This window comes from Haliotis cracherodii, unplaced genomic scaffold (genome assembly GCF_022045235.1).
Source record: "Haliotis cracherodii isolate W230 unplaced genomic scaffold, xgHalCrac1.p SCAF_1, whole genome shotgun sequence".
Taxonomy (NCBI): domain Eukaryota; kingdom Metazoa; phylum Mollusca; class Gastropoda; order Lepetellida; family Haliotidae; genus Haliotis; species Haliotis cracherodii.
This window is the reverse complement of record NW_027266264.1, coordinates 52,109,006-52,123,979: the sequence shown is the minus strand read 5'-3', so window position 1 is coordinate 52,123,979 and position 14,974 is coordinate 52,109,006.

The following is a 14,974-nucleotide window of genomic DNA, read 5'->3' as shown; positions in this document are numbered from 1 at the left end:
AATATTTGCATAAATAAAGTCCCTTGCAGTAAATTAAACAAATGAGGTCACGGGTGGAAACTGACAGGCTCTGAGAGTCAGAGACGGCGTGACGTATTTTGTGATGAGACGTGTTTTAAGCCCTGTAGATTCTCTTGCCAAGCCATACACAATATCGTGCCAATACTGACAGTCGTAAATGTTGACAGTAATTTATGTTGATGTTTTTTCACCGTTCGATGGCTGAAAAATAACTAACAGATCATGGAAACAACATTCCGAGTTCGTCAGTGGGGTGTCACTGTCACATTTAGCCAATGATAAAAGCAAATCTTGAGAATCTGGTAAAATATTGCGGAAACTATTATAACATCAAGTTATTAACAATGTATGTACATCAAGGACACAAAACAAATCCGAATGGTACATTTTGTATCCTAATCCGATTATTTTATAATGAATACATTTAGCGTGAGCAAATTTTCATTAAATATCTGAGGAGCAGCAGCAATCATATTCAGATGTAAAATGTCTCCAGACATTTCCCAACATGGACATATCCCACAGGATAATTCGTAGGCAGGTTCAAGTAGGTGAAAGCAGCTGTCACCTCTTTCTCTGGAACCGTTACCAGGATAGAACAGGTCTTCAGGGCCTACCTTTAGAATACAGTACCACAAACTTTTAAAACACATGATAATACCCTATGACGTATTTTGTTGCTACACCGGCTACACCGGCGGTGTTGAGAGTTTTGACTATTTATTTACTAAATATAGTCTGCGGCTGTGCAATTTATAGCAAGCGCTAGTTTACAAAAGCACTTTTATTTTTCATATATTTTGTATTTTGTTTTCCTCATAATTCAAGTGGCAAAAATGGTTATAAATGGGAACTAGTATATATATATTATTTTATCGGTTCATTAATTTTCATTATTATGCAAAAGAATAGTTTTTTAGGGATATTATATTGGCGCTGTACACATCCAAATGTCACCAGTGTTAGGATAATTACCCTGAACTCTATCCTTAGCCCTTGGATCCCTTTTACGATCAATCACCCCTTTGCGATCATTAGGGTTAGGTAGTTTGGGCGGTAGTTTAGTGGCTATTTTAGATTCTATAGCGGCTCCTCATATTCTTCACACATTGAGTAAAAAGGATTTGTGTCGAATATTTTGGCTACTTGAAACTGTCTTGGAACATTCACACATGCCACTTTCACCAGTTACATTTGTTAAGTACTGATTCAAAAGCGAACTCATCCTTGTGTCGTCACTAGCCATGCTCATCCTCCCTCGTTCCTTCCTCCACATCATCCTCACAGTGTTCCCTACTACAAAAAAAACACCCGACGAATTATTAAATACCATGTCATTCGTGGGTACTCGCCAATTCGACATCTGACGTCTGAAGCCGTTTTCAGTTCACGCCATATTGGCTCATTCCTCACCACTCAGTATCTTGTAGATTATGGAATGGGACAAGTGTGCCAAATGGCTTCGGGATCAATTCGTAAGTGTCCGTAGACTAAAGTCACGAGACACCATGCCTACCCGTAATCTTCGTAAGTGTCCATCACCTATTCGACCCTTTTCGTTCAGTTCCGTAAATTTGCACTTTGTTTCACAGTGTGGATGTAGCTCAGTCGGTTAGCTGTCGGGCTTACAGTCCGACGGATTCTCATAAAAACTGGTTGCTTGTCTTTGAGTCATTTGACCTACGGCAGAGATTGTCCTCACGAGAAGTTGTGGTACTGTATTCTAAAGGTGCTGCGTCTTCAGCAACCCATGCTTACTGTAAAAGTTGACTATGTTTGTCGTAAGAGGCGACTAACAGGAATGGGTGGTCAGGCTTGTTGACTTCGTTGATTCATGTCATCATATCCCAATTGCGTGGATCGATGCTCATGATATCAATCACTGGATTGTCTGGTCCAGACTAGATTATTTACAGACCGCCGTCATATAGCTGGAATATTGCTGAGTGCGGCGTTAAACAACAAACCCAAATGTGTGGATCTATGCTCATGATGTCAATCACTGGATTGTCTGATCCAAACACGATTATCTCTCTGTCATATGGCTGGAATATTGCTGTGTGGCGTTAAATAACTTACAAAACGAACTAACAAAAAGCTCCTTCTCAATTTGCTCTGCCTTCTTTACTAAGTTTTCAAAAGTTACATCAATAATTTTTGTCTCACCTATCATTGCCTATGGATTCAGTGCTATCCTGTAGTGTGCTGTTCTGAGCAATACTACAGCATCATCAGTGATCACAAGATCAATCCTCAGAAGTTCTTTGTATGGGATACTTCTTACTTACATGCAGGGGTCCATGTTACTTACTTCCCATCCATTACTATTTGAAAGTATTACCCTTAGACATTCCTTGCCTATGATTGTGGGTTCGACTGATTATGAAAAGTCATTATTTTTGTTCTATTGATTATTTCAGTATTTCTCGTAAGCCAACTAAAAATAATAGTCTAAGAAATGTTTTTCCTTGTGAACCAAGTCGTTGTGAGCAAAGGTCTATGGCATCAGAGTACAATGATATGAAGTCGGTCAGGTCACAGTACCTGGCTTTCTGATCCTCATTTTACTATTTTGGTCAGCTCCTATGACAAGCACGAAATACATGTTCTGCCCTGGGATCCCCACCAGTGGTGTAATCCAGGGTGCGAAGAGATTACCAGTACCCCACACTTGTCATAAAATATTCACTGGTTTTAGTATGTTCAATTGACTGATATTAGATCTCTCCAATGTAAATTTTGAAACCATTAACATTTTAGTAATTCCAATTCATCCTGTGGGGCCACGGGTGGACCAGTTGTCTGAGGTGCCATGATTCGCTCTGAGGAGTTACACCCATTTGGTACACCCAAAACTTATGATTGTGAGTTCAAATCCCAGTTCACCCCAACTGCTTCTGGCTACAAAACAAATGCAGTGGAACATGTAGGCCTGTTTCTAAGCCTGTGGATTCAAATCCTGGTTCGCCCTGATTATGTTTCTAGGTTTGTCAGCACCATACCCATGCTCGTGGGTTTCTACGAAGTGGTAAACATCTGAGACCTGCATCACTTAGGGCTTTCCTCCCACATTAAGCTGACATGCCATGATATAACTGGAATACTGTTAAAATCGGCGTTAAATTCAAATTATTGAGGCTTTTAACTGAGAGTTTGCAAAGTTGTGTATTGTGTATATCCAAGCTCGTTGACAGCAACAACCTCATTAGTTGGGCCATTTGATACATGGAGAATTTCATAATAACATTTGGTGCAAATGAAATTTCACTCTACATGACATTATGACACAAGTATCATGATATATATCGTTGCATGGGGTTTATGAGTATCGTGACCACCCTATTCTTCAAATCAGTGTTTCATGGTTTAGTGGATAGAGCATCTGTCCAGAGAATGAAGGTCAGTGGATAGAATCCCGGCTGCATCATACCAAAAGATGTTAAAGATGGTACTTGATGTTTCCCTGCCTGGCACTCGGCATTAAGGGAATAAAACAAGCACTGGTTGGCTTGGAGTCGGTATGCTGTGTGATAGTGAGATGTCCATGTTGAAACTCATTGGGCTATCACTATGAAACTGGTATAAGGCTGGACTAGTACAAGATCATGCACAAATGATCTTGAATCAAACTTAGACCCCATTTCACCTCACCTCAAGTCAGTGTTAATTGCAGTTGACTCAATTGGAAATGGTGTTTGCTCAGGTGGAAACCAGCGGGACAAGGCCCGTGAGAAGAACATGAAGAAGCAGCAGCAGGTTGACAAGCAGAGAGCTGCCAAGAATAAGACGGGCAACAAAGGCATGTCCCTTGAAGAGCGCCGACACAGGTAAAATAAAGACAGTTGACTCCCCTGTTTTATGTCAATTTCATTGGGTGTTTCTGAAATTCTGAAGAAGACAAAATTCGCATTTGAACCAAATTTACAGCAAAGCAATTAAAAAAAAGTGTGGCCTCAAGTAGATCATGGTTAGTCAACATACTCAAAGTCACTGTATGTACATGTTATGTTTCTGACTGCAGCAGGGGCACGGGTGGCTGCGATTTGCTGTGCAGAGTTACATTCCTTTGAGCATGCCGGAAATTGGATCGTGGGTTTTGAATCCCGGTTGACACTGCTTATGTTTCTAGGATTGTCAGCACCATACCCATGCACGTGGGTTTCACCAAAGTGGTTAATGTCTGAGACCTGCATCACTTCGGGCTTTCCTCCCACATTAAACTGACACGCTGTGATATAACTGGAATACTGTTAAAAAACGGCATTAAACTCACTGACTCGCTCACTCACTGCAGCAAGTAACATGTTCTCACAATCAATCAGAAAATAGTGGGTACCTCTAATTAGGTACAGGCAGCCATTAATGTTACTACTCATTTTCACAAAACAACATGACTTTCCTTAAACTAACAAGCAATACAACAAAAAGAAAAAAAGAATTATGAAGATATCTTTAATAGTTCTTGAGATATTGTCAATCAACCATCCATCGTAAAAGACAAAGGTAAATTTAATTACATTTGGACAAGTTCAGCATTCATGCATTACAAAACGAAGACTAACATAAGCTAACAAAAACCATTTGAACATAATTAGTAGAATTATTTGTAATTTTTAGAATTTTTAGAATTACTGTCCACACCTGTCGACATATAATTAGACATATTGAGCTCTGAAACTTGAAAAATGTTTGAAATTAAACTTGAGAATGTAGTCGTTAGTCTAATGTTAAATCTCATTTATATATGATATGTGGACATAATGCAGGCATTGTGAAACATGTCTCAAGTCTGTAAATTGTCTGTTGCCACGCTCCAAATGTTATCGGTTTCTTTTTTCAGGGATGCAGAGATAATGCGACAGAAACAGTCAAAGAAAGGTGATGATGGTGGCAGTGGTGGTGAAGGAGCCGTTGGGGGTCAGTGACCTGTTGACCCCTAAAATGACCCTCTGAGAGTTGACTTGGATTCTTTGTGTAGGGAAATACTTGTTGTCTGATTTGACAAAGGGGAACTTTGGTGGAAAGTCTCGTGAAATGTCCTGATCACTGTGAATACAATCATGTATCATAACATTCTGTTATCAGTTCTGTAATATATATAAAAAAAACCTGTTAACAGTGTAGCTTCTCTATGGATTTTATATATTTTATGTGGCTGTAGTATTTGAAATGGTCGCAGGTTTTAAGAAGTCTCTTGGAAATTTGGTCCATTCCTTGTGAGATTAACAAGACTGGTATTTTTCATAACAATGACCAGGCAGACTTTTTTATACAAAAGACGAATAGTCAACAGCACAAATATGTAGGCTGACATTTTCTATAATTCTGAGGTTCCTTTGTATACCCATATCATCAACATACAGATGGCCTCTTTGAGAAATGTCTAATAAACCATGTTCAGATATCTTTATATTGGCTTGCTTTGTTTCTTTGTTTTAGGTATTTAAATTTGGAAAGAGAACATGGCCCCATGGCCTTAGGTGCCAATGTTTCCTTGAGAGTTACATCCCTTAGCCATGCCAGGATCCACTGATAATTGGTTTGACTCCCATATTCGTATGATTAATATTCATGATTTGTTAGTGCCACAGATCTATGAAACTCTTATCCTGAATAGGTAGGGTCTTGTCATTAATTACAGGGAGGGTGGGTCATCATGAAAAAATGTTATAGGGGTGGGTTGGGGTGTTTGTGTTGGCAGACAACATGGAAAGAGTGAGTGAGTTAAAATTTAACATCACATCGGCAGTATCTCAGCCATATAGTGATGGGCAACATGGAAAGAAAGGGAACTTGTTCTTATTTGATATGAGACAGTATTGAATCCCATGATAATTGAAAATAACACATGTTATTTGCAATCAAAATGTGAGGAAAATTAGTGCATGTACATCTGTTGCTCTGTGCTTTGAAGATCAATATGTGATCAAGGGAAAAAGAGAGGCAACATCTGCATGGGCTACACAGGACTATCACACGTAGACACTAGGCAGACTTGGTTTGGAATGACGTTGACAATCAATAGATAACATGCGTTGGAAGTGACGTTTTGAAGTGACTGATCTTTGTTGAAAACCCATTGGGTATGGAGTATAGGAAAAGTCCCCCATGCTCCCCAAAAGGACTTAAACGGTAATTGAATGGTTGGTGTTTTTGTAATTGTACCCAGACTATTGTGTATTGGTCATCCTTTGTGGGATTGGGGTCACTGGTGGACCAGTCCTCTAAGGTGCTGCTCCAGAGTTGTGTCCCTTGGACACACCAGAAACCTATGATTGTGTAAAATCCAGCCTCGATTGTTTCTTTGTTAGCACCATACACAGTGGTAAACGTTTGAGTCCTGCATCACTTCAGGCTTTCCTTCAACATTAATCCGACAGACCAGACCCTAATGTAACAGGAATAAAGTATTCTGTTCAAAGCAGGGTTAAGCCAAACTCACTCTCACTCACTTTGTGGGGTTGTGGTTCAGGCTTTGGAAGGCCAGTTAGTACAAGTATGATGCTGACAAGCCAAGAAACGTAAGTTAAGCAAACTGCAGCGCCTTAGTGGACTAGGCCATCCCTCTCAACATCAAACAAGATTCATCAGAAGGTGACAACTCCCCCCTGGCCCCCACAAATTTGAAAGAACGAATCATCTGACTGTTACTTTAAGTCCAACTTGATGAGAGAATTTCTACCTGTATCTAATCTGTCTCTCCATATGCAAGAATAGTTATTGACCCATCATAACAATACCATGGAATAGGGATTCAAAACTTTGTATTTCTATGTCAGGTATACACCAATATGAATAGTCAAAGTAAAACTTGTTGCAACGCAAAAAAAATATAAATTCTAAAAGTCCCTAAATAGCAGAAGGCACCAGTTGACAACCTGGTCTATGCGTGTGAAAAGTGTCATGGAAGTATTCTATTAGCTTCAGAGATATGGTGCGGCAGTCATATTCAAACTGATTGCCATGGAAACGCAAAAAATATAAATTCTAAAAATCCCTAAATAGAAAAAGGCACCAGTTGACAGCCTGGTCTCTGTGTGCATGGTTTCAAAAGAGTACCAAATAGTTTTACAGATATGTCTCGGACAAACACCACTGTGAACATAGTCAAAATCTAACTTGTTTCCATGGAAACAGGGCACAATGAAATTTTGAGAAATCCCTTAATAGCAAAAGGCACTACCTTAGCCACTGGTTAATAAGTGTACAAAGTTTGGATGAAAAAACTTTCCCGGTTTTCAAGTTATGCTCCGGAAACGAAATACGGACGGACAGATAGACCAGATGATGACTTATATAAAACGGGTTATGACGGGTCACAAATAGCTCATTTCCGCTCCGACAATGGACACCTTGCAGACGTCATTCTTCACGTTCCTGTATGATCTGTCTTCAGGTAGCCGCTTCACAGCTCGTGTATCGCATGCTATGCTCGCAATACTAATAGAAGGATCAGTTAATCAATTGCCTTTCTTAAATGGTAAGAATACTTTCTTAAATGGTAAGAATACCATTGAGACATGCCTACACAAATCCATAAAACATGGCCACAGGAATACACCCTGGTATTAAGCCACACAACGGAGGCCATTTATGACATGCCGAGAAAACGTTTTGAAACACGCTTATTATCCCTTCCAACGAGTACCCTTGTAACATGCACCAGGTAACCTTTTCCCGATGGGTTCATTTGACTGTCTTGTGTACGAACGGAGGCTTTCAAGTGACTAGCGATCATTCCTTAATAAGAGTGAAAAGAACATAAACTGACGCCGTGGACATTGTGCCCCTTTCATAAAGCCTCCAATTCATACAGACCTACTTCTACATTACCTCGCTAAACACATGGCTCCTCGGGTTCAGCCTGAGTGAGTGAGTTAACGTTGCTTCGAACAGTATTCAGTTTTATGACGGAGTGTAAGCTTAATTTGGGAGGCAAGTCCATGAGAAACCCACAAGCACGTAGCGTAGGAAACTATGGTGCTGAGACGCCAATGAGCGTAACTGCCATCTACCAACGATCATCAAATCCTGTTACGATTAAGGGAGTAAACTCCGCACAACGAATTGAAATGGATGTAGTAAGTGAGTGAGTGAGTTGGGTTTAGCGCCGCTTTTAACAGTATTCCAGTTATATCACAGCTTAATGAGGGAGGAAAGCCCGAAGTGATGCAGGTCTCAGACGTTTACCACTTCGGTGAAACCCACGAGCACGGGTATGGTGCTGACAAACCTAGAAACATAATCGGGGCGAACCGGGATTCGAACCCACAATCATAGGTTTCTGGCGTGCCCAAGGGACGCAACTCTGCACAGCGAATCTCGGCGCCTTAGACGACTGGGCCACCCGTGCCCCCGAAATGGATGTAGTGTTCAACATAACTGTTGTGTTTCGTCTCCATAATAGTTTCTCAATATTTGCAGCTGTCCCAGTTGCTATCCATGATGCATTGCGGTGAATAAATAACGTTAACCTAATTTGCGGAGTTCAATGGCAGCTGTTAAAGTTATTGAGTCAAGAGAAACCGTGTCATGTTAATGTTGTATGTTTTCAGGAACTTGATACCGACATCTATTCCGAGTATATTTCTTGTGATTCTGTATTGGTCCAAGACCAGGGTTTAGTGGAAATGAAAGGGCAGATAACATCGCTAAGTCTGGTTTAGGAATAAAAGAGGTATCTGTAACATCATTTAAACCCTGTCCCAAAGTGAGTGAGTGAGTGAGTTGGGTTTAACGCCGCTTTTAACAGTATTCCAGTTATATCGCGGCGTGTCAGCTTAATGTGGGAGGAAAGCCCGAAGTGATGCAGGTCTCAGGCATTAACCACTTCGGTGAAACCCACGAGCACGGGTATGGTGCTGACAAACCTAGAAACATAATCGGGGCGAACCGGGATTTGAACCCTCAATCATAGGTTTCTGGCGTACCCAAGGGACGCAACTCTGCACAGCGAATCGCGGCGCCTTAGACGACTGGGCCACCCGTGCTCCCCTGTCCCAAAGAGTCTTATAAATGGACGTATCAACCTATTTTAAAGTGCAGGCAGAAAATATGTGAGTATTCAGCTCCTGGTAGACCTTTACATAATTACTTAGGACGTGATAAATCTCACATCAGAATCTACAGTGGAGAAGAAGAGAGGAAGATCTTGTCACAGCCTCGGACTGGTGATCGTGGGCATGCCCAAAGAAGCATTATTCATGAAGATACGAGTATCCCCCAGTGTTGCAGTCACTGCACGCTGAGGTCAGGTTCCGGAAACAATGGTAAACCTTAAACTGAATGTCCCAAAAGATCCGAGATGGGAAGTGTTGGATAAAGACTCAATTTGTCTTGCTACAAAAATAGGCCCACTATCTAATGTATACGAGCTGTCTTGGATGTTGTGTCCATGTTTTATAAGCATCTATATTTATTTTAATGTTTTCTTATATTCTTGTAGCTGCTCTTTTATTGCATTTGATTTTAACTGTCTGACCACCCGTTGAGTTGGTGCTAAGATTGTTAATAACTATAAAATGTGAAGATTTTTTTTCTTAATTAATTTGTCGTATGCCCTGTGTGTAGCCCGGGTTCGCTCCTTGTCGATACTAATCAGAACAGGTTGATATTAAAGCAAATTTATTGCACTGATACAAAGAATATTTAATGATGTAGAGCACATCATCTGATCCAAGTAACACCAAGTCGTCAAATGGTACTAGATATATCTCCAACCGGATTCGAACCTGTGAAGGTAGTCGCATAGGCCACAGCAACATTGTATACAGTGTGTGTGGCATTAACTAATACTGTTTTATTGGGTGTACTATCCTATCCTTTGAACGTACGTGGAATCTGTTGGCGTAACGTTAAAACAAACGAACATGCAGGAAATATGCAGTGACAAAACCATTTCCACAATCATTGGAAATATTTGGCTAAAAGCAGTCCATTGCGCTATTCCGACTATATCATAAGCATGTGTTTATGAACCACTATCAATTATGGATGAGTGAGTGAATGAGTTTTACGCCGCTTTTAGCAATATTCGAGCAAAATCCCCTCGGGGGGACACCAGAAATGGGCTTCACACATTGTACCCATGTCGGAAATCGAACCCGTGTCTACTGCGTGACGAGCGAACGCTTTAACCACTAGGCTACCCGACCACCCCCAATTATGGATGATAGCAGGTGTTCGCGAAAAGGTGAGCGTATGGCACCCCTCACAAACATGTATGTAAAGACAAGTAAAGAGTTCACCTGACAAAAACATGCGTACAGTTGATACCAGTCAGCATGTACGGAATTGCTTTGTACATCATTTTTATCCGTTTGGAGCCATATTTACAAATGTTCTCCACATGTTTCACGCATATTTGGTAAAACAAAACCACGTGCAAATGGTATTTATGCGATCGTTAAAATGCTCGAGTTGGTCCAAACATGCACTGTATACTTGCCCCTATACATGTATTCACAGCCCGGGTTGCCAAAAGGGCGAGTTGCACGTGCGAAAGGTACAGGGAACATTTTCACGTGCATCACGACTCACACAGTATTCTCAAAGTTAAGCTTATTTGACTTTTTTTTTAAATTTAATGTCTTTTTCATTACGGTTATTAAACTATTTTTACCGACACGTCAGGTCCTAAGGTTCTCCGAGGCCATAGTTTAAATCGGTGGTGTCTAATCACTGACATGGATAGTCTGCGATGGTATTCTAACCTTTACTTGAGCGCCGACGATGAAATGAGAGATCGGTTGGTCAGGCTCTATGACTTGGCTGTTGATGTGTCATCATACATCATACCGTATTTCCTCTATTAGACAACGTGTTAAAATACACGCCGGCCTCTTAACCGACGTCGGGTCCAAAATTATAGAATCCGGGCCCCCGTTAGACGCCGGATACATCTTTTGATATATTCAACAACAAAAGTCCCTGTGACACCAATGTTTTAGTGTATTTTTCAAACAAGTAAAGTTTGGTTTTCAATATTGTAGTACATGTATGGAATCAAGTCACAAAAACGCAACTGCTACAGAAAAGCATGCATTCCATGCAAAAGTTGACTTTTATGCAAGTCCCTTGCATTATACAACCCAAGAATGGGTATAAAAACATGTGCGTTAACGGGATTCCATATGCATTGTTAAGCATCGTGCTGACAACAACCACTCAGAAAAACAACAAAATTACGCAATTATTCAACATTACGAAATGCCACGCCTGTCCGAAAATGAGCGTCTGCTTGATTGCATTGGTATGCTTGAAGCAGGATCGAGTCAACGTGATGTTGCAAAAACACTGAAACACCATTTGGTGTTTATGGCAACGTTGGCAACAGACGAATGCAGTCAGAGACCATCCTTGGAGTGGCAGGCCACGCGTAACCAATAGTCGACAAGACAACTAGATTCGAACATCACACCTACGAAATCGATTCCAGCCAGCAACAGTGACTGCAAGAAGCATCCCTAGCCTTCGACGAATATCTCCACAAACCGTACGTCGTCGCCTCAGATGTGCATCGATTGTCGCCAGAAGACCCGCCAGACGTCCCATTTTGACAGGAAACCACCGTCAAGCACGTCTACAGTGGTGCAGACAGCGTCTACGCTGGAGTGGGGTCGGGACAAGTTCTATTCACTGACGAGATGGACAGATTCGAGTGTACCGACGACGAGGTGAACGTTACTTCAATCATTGTGTCATGGAAGAAGATCGGATAGGGGGCGGCAGCGTTATGGTATGGGGTGGGATTACAGCAAGACAGAATGCCCGTTTGATAGTGGTAGAAGGAAATCCCAATGGACAGCGCTACCGCGACGAGATCATCGGCCCTGTTATTCTACCGTTTTTGCGTCGTCGTGGCCCAGGCATTACCTTTCAACATGACAACGCCCAGCCACATATTGCTCGACTTGTTCAGGTTTCTCTTCAACAAAACATCGTGAATGTCATCCCCTGGCCGGCTCGCTCCTCTGATCTCTCACCAATCGAGCACATGTGGGATCAGATGGATCGGCGCCTTCGACGTCAACCACGTGTTCCACGGACACTCCAGGAACTTCGAAACATGCTCCAGCAGGTATGGACAGATATCCCACAGGACTTTGTGCGACGCCTGGTCCATTCCATGAGACGAAGATATGTTGCTAACAGGAGTCTTTTATCTGTTGCAAACCGAAATTGTTCAGATTTGGTAAAAAACATAACTTTGCAGTATATAATTAACGATCCCTATCACATTAACTTGTGGCATGTAATGATGACTCCCTTCACTTAATAATGACCGCTTCCTGCAAATGTACTCTTTGTATGACTTGCACAATTTGTATTTGGTGACGTTGTGTGTTGCCAATGTAACTGTATTAAACGTAATGGATGCCGGGCCAACGGATTGCGGGCATCTTATTGTCGAAATAAGTTATTTGATAAGTTCGTTTGTTTGTTGTTTAACACCGCACTCAGCAATATTCCAGCTGCATGACGGCGGTCTGTAAATACTCGAGTCTGAACCAGACAGTCCAGTGATTGACATCATGAGCATCGATGCACGCAACTGGAATACGATGACATGCATAAACCAAGTCAGCGAGCCCGACCTCCCGATCTCGTTAGTCGCCTCTTACGACAAGCATGGTCGCCTTTTACGGCAAGAATGGGTTGCTGAAGACCTATTCTAACCCGTATCTTAACGGGTCTATTGATAAGTAGGGACCAAGATGGCATAGATCGTTGCTCATGCGATCAGTCACTGGTCTATACTCGGTTATTAACAGGCCATTGGATATAACTGAATATTTACCCAAAGCATATTTGCACTCTCAGGCATTTTACATGTTTTTTTACAAACATTAGGGTTGGCGCATATTCAACAACAGTATTTTATGTAAAATCGTTAATAATACCACATATTTCGTGTATCCACGATTTCCTAAATACCCTTTAACAGTACAGAGCTCAGGATGACTATTCAGCACATGATGTTTTCAAACTGCCCTTTCATACTGAACTCTGACCTTATCTGTTTGGTGTATTATTCTCAGATTACTTGTTACAACAGAGACCGCATCAGCGCCCCATATCTGGTTGCTAGAACTATCTTGAGGGCAATGACCGAGTAACTGTACATTCCTTAAATCTAATGGAGCGGAGGCCTATGTTTTCTGAGTGATTTAGAATTTAAAGTTGCATCGGCATTATTTCAGCCATGGAGCAATTTTGTAAGGCATGGAGAGTTTTTTCCCTACTTAAAACACATACCTACTTTCCGACTTCGACAAAACATTCTCTTGTGGAGTGATTGACTGAGTTTGGTTTAACACCGCTTTGCACGTTACTGCAGTTATCAGCTTATCTCTTGTGGAAAATATACTCTAGAAAAAGTAGGGAATCAAGAAATGTAAATGTTAATACTAAGTATTAGAGGGGCGGTCGGGTAGCCTAGTGGTTAAAGCGTTTGCTCGTCACGCCGAAGACCCGGGTTCGATTCCCGACATGGGTACAATGTGTGCAGCCCATTTGTGGTGTCCCCCGCCGTGATATTGCTGGAATATTGCTAAAAGCGGCGTAAAACCATACTCACTCACTCACTCACTAAGTATTAGAACAAAGGTAAATGTTGACGACAAATACCCTATGCAAGAACGTTTATGTCTGTAGTGAGTGAGCGTGTATTGTTATACGCCACTTTTAGCAATATTCCAGCAATATCACGGCGGTGGACACCAGAAATGGGCTTCACACATCGTACCCATGTCGGGAATCGAACCCGGGTCTTCGGCATGACGAGCGAACGCTTTAACCACTAGGCTACCCGACCGCCCCGTTTATGTCTGCAAAAGGTACCACAAAAACACATTCGCCGTTTGGCACTTCCTTGGATTTATGGCGTTGTTTTGTCTGGGGACGCCGAAAAGGAACGTCAGTCAAGGTCAATCTGAGCCCTAATGACGGATTTGGCGGTGGATCGGTTATGGTGTGGCATCTCTATGACTGACCGAACCCCACTCCCATACTGTGCAGGGAAGGGTCACTGGACAGTACTATCTAGATAACATACTGACAATATACTTGTCCCGTTTGCTAGGTGTGTCGGTCGACGTTTTGTCTTCCAGGACGACAACGCCGAGCTCACAGTGCGCGAATCGTCAATGTTCACCTCCAGCAGCACAACGTCCATAGAATGGCAATGAGCCCAGACCTTCCCAACACTGTCTGGGACATGTTAGGGAGACTTGTGCGTCATCGTCATAGGCCGCCGACTATACTGGCTGAACTTGACAGGCTCTGAAAGAAGAGTGGGACAGGCTCCCTCAAATCGTCATTTGGAGACTCATACGCACTGTGCCTCGGTTATTGTCTGTTTGTTTATTTTTAATGCTGCACTCAGCAATATTCTAACTATATGACGGCGGTCTGTAAATAATCGAGTCTGGACAAGATAATCCAGTGACTGATATGATAAGCATCGATCTAAGCAATTGGGATACGATGACGTGCATCAACAAAGCGAGCCTGACCCTGATCCCGTTAGTCGCCCTTTATGACAAGCATCGTGCCTGTTACGGCAAGCATGGGTTGTTGAAGACCTATTCTAACCCGGATCTTCACGGCCCCGTTTTTTTAATTCCCCATCCTGCCCTTGTCGTTCGTCAAGATCGTTGGTGGTCATACAATCTACTGTCATGTTTTGCGACCAGTTGTAATGTGTCCCAGTTCGTTCATTACTATCATACAACCATTACAAGAAACTTTTTAAAGAATATAGTTTTGAATATAAGGGTTATTCTTTTAGTTTGTTTACATATCTGAGGGTTATCTTTTACATTTGAACAGCATTCTTGTTTGTTGTTTGTTGTTTAACCCCGCACAATATTCAAGCTGTATGAATGTGGTCCGTCCATAATCGAGCCTAGACCAGATGATCAAGTGATTGACATCATGAGCATTGATCTAT